The 3,282-nt window shown below is 39.3% G+C and overlaps 1 pseudogene; it reads left to right on the forward strand.

Annotated features, from left to right (window-relative positions):
• The window catches only part of LOC106330575, a 15,565-nt pseudogene extending 13,653 nt beyond the window's left edge, over window positions 1-1,912 (forward strand).
• The last annotated feature ends 1,370 nt before the right edge of the window (window positions 1,913-3,282 follow it).

Here is a 3,282-nt window from a genome sequence, read left to right on the forward strand (position 1 = left end):
AACATTAAAGCACATTACAAGCTCTAAATGGTTATGGCATCCAAAGGGGAGTGTTATGAACCAGATTGTGAATGGCTCATAACCAAGAGATTATGATTTGTAATCTTTCCATTTATCTATGACGGTGTAATCTCCTATATAAGGAACCTCTATGCTATGAATAAAGATAGACTTTTCCATTACTTTTATAACAATGGAAACATGAGAATACAAAGGCTCGTTGTGGCGGGAGATCACTGATCTCGACCATACTACTTCTTCTTCTTCTGGTCGCGTTACCCATATCGCCAAGCCACAACTTTCTTAAGACCGAGAAGAAGAAGATAAAGTCTGCAACTTTCTTATCACCAAAACTAGTGATGAATCCAGGATCAGTCGTAAATCCTTACCTCTTCGACATCGATTTCCCTAGAGGTCACATCGGCATAAAAGGTTTTGATGCTGAAGTTGTTGACCAAGGCGGCAACCCCGTCCCTCTACACGAGACGTATCTTCACCACTGGCTAGTCCAACCTTACTACGTACGCAAAGGGTTTAACCTTTCTCAGCGAGACATGCCTAGGAACCACGGGTTCTCCAGGCATCTTGGTTCGAGTCCCGTTACATTCTCGTTAGGAATGGTGGGTTGTGCAGGAACAATGCCAGACATTTCTTCGGGTTAGGATCAGAAACCCGCAAAACCTCCACGCGTGTACCTGATCCTTACGCAATTGAAATCGATAATCCAGAGGAGACGCCTGATGGGTATGAGTTCAAATGGCTTCTCGACATTCACGCGATTGACACGAGGGGTGTTGTGGATAAATAAGGATGCACGGAGTGTCATTGTGATCTCTATAATGTGACTATTGATAAGTATGGTCGGGCTATCAAACCGGATTACAAAGGTGGTTTACTCTGTTGCTATGATAAGACTCAGTGTTTGGTGAGAAACGGGTTTGACAATGTGGAGGAGACAACAAGATCTCTGTATCTTAAGTATACGGTGAGATGGGTTGATTGGGACAGCTCGGTGGTACCTTCTAAGGTTTATATCATCGATGTTACTGATTCTTGGGAACGGTCGGAAGGATCAACAGGAATTAGCCAATAACATTTTTGCCATGTCAGTAAAATCTTTACTTTAAAAGATCATTCTTTCTATACATGTTCGTGAAAAAGATCTTATGCTTTCTATTTTCAGTTGGAATATGAGGTGAAAGCATGCAAGCCCAATGGCGATAGATGTGTTGACGTTAAGAAGAAGAGCTTAATGATGCCATTTAACGGGTATATTGTCTACGGTGCAGCTCACGAGCACACGGGTGGTATCGGTGCTGCTCTATATCGAGAGGTAAAGTAAAAGATTGATTTTTATTTTAAGATAATGGCAAATTGATAAATTGAAACTGAGGCTTTCTTGTGTTGTGGATTGATCAGGACGGTGAGGGGATCTGCACTTCGATGCCCAAATATGGAAATGGAGACGAGCCTGGAAAGGAAGCTGGTTACATTGTTGGAATGTCTTCTTGTTATCCTGAACCGGTGAAAGTGAGTTCTGGGGAGACACTAACATTGGAGTTCAATTACAGTAGTGCCGTTGGTCATACCGGAGTTATGAGACTCTTTTACATCCTGGTTGCTCAGCAGCTGCCTGAACCGGAGAGCTCCTTGCCTGCACTTTTCCAGGTAAAACTGCCGGTACAAAATATCGGTTTAGGCCATACCGGTTTCAATCTAATATACATTTTAGGGAGATATACCATGTGGTTACATTATTAGTGTTGTCATTTCTGTGCAGGCACATGAGAAAGACGTGAGCTTTTTAAGCTTTCTTGCAGCGACGGTGGTGGTGGCGGTTGTGGTTCTAATAGCCGATGTGGTATACCGGAGACAGAACCGGGAAGATGGTTACCAATCACTTAGCACCTAAAGAGTAAAACTATGTTGACTACAACAGTGGATTTTTATACGTGGTCTGCTTTTTTCTTATATACCAAAGAATCAAAATAAAAGAAAACGTTGTCCGCTTCCGCTATATTTTGGTAATGCTACTTACGTGTACGAAATTTTCTGTTATAGCAACTCTTTTCGATATTCATTACTTGCATTATGAATTACTCTACATTCAAATTCGTGGGTGTGTCACTACAAAGAACGAAGGCCACGCTAAAATCCAAGAATTACCATTATAGAAAACAAAAGTACAATCTAAGGGTCAACGAGTCGTTGTTTTGTACCATGTTGGATTCATACCGGTTTATAACTATTTATAAATCAATCTATGAATTTATATGCCTAGAATCTCATGTCAATACTGAAATAAATTTAGATATTAGAGTTTCGAATATATCTGGTTATTCTGCAGCGGAAGGAGGAATAAACCAAGTCGAGATTTCTAGCACTCTAAACGTCGTGTCTCTACCGGTATCTACACGCATATAAACTGGATCAATACGGAATGCTAGTGCCGTTGAGATCAAATCTCAAAAGTTCAATGAACTATTCGTTGGTACTAGGGTTTATGAATGAAAAACGGCTTGAAAGTTAATTAATTAACTTCATCTTATAACATGCATATATATATATATATATATATGGGAGGGAGACGTTGACCTACAATACAGTCTAATAATTGGGCTGGGCCAATTAATTAGTTTCCTCCCATCGTAACCCATTACGTATACATATATAAATGTGCACTTATAAGATTCCATATATCATATGATTATTCATAAATCCAACACTGATTTTAATCTAAATTTAAACCAACTATCATTGATCCAATTTGCTTAGGTGTGTGACCCTGTAGGATCATATAATATTAATAATGAATTCTAAATTCATAGATTATAAGCGGTTTCTAGCAAAACATTATAACCACCTAATATTATACGATTGTCAACCTCGACACTACGACTTTAAAAAGAGTAAGTACAAATGATTTTAGGACATTCCCAACAATATCCCACTTGTACTAAAATCATCTATTCTCATAATCCCTTTGTCTCTATATCTCGATCTCAGTATAAGGCAAGAGCTAGTGTCATCCTTATTAAGCTAGATCACGTTTATCGAACTCCGATTTATACTGATCAAACAAACGACTGACATTCACCTCGTTTGTGCATGGCCATGCATTTCTCAGTATCAAATCTTCGATAGGCCCAGAGATATTTATCTCCCGTTATATGGGTGGGACAAATCTCATCTTGTTCCATCCTTGCTCTTTACAAACTTCATAGAACACCTAATCAATGCCTTTATAATCACCAGTTACGGCTGACGTTTGACAAGGTCAAA

This window comes from Brassica oleracea, chromosome C3 (assembly GCF_000695525.1).
Source record: "Brassica oleracea var. oleracea cultivar TO1000 chromosome C3, BOL, whole genome shotgun sequence".
Taxonomy (NCBI): domain Eukaryota; kingdom Viridiplantae; phylum Streptophyta; class Magnoliopsida; order Brassicales; family Brassicaceae; genus Brassica; species Brassica oleracea.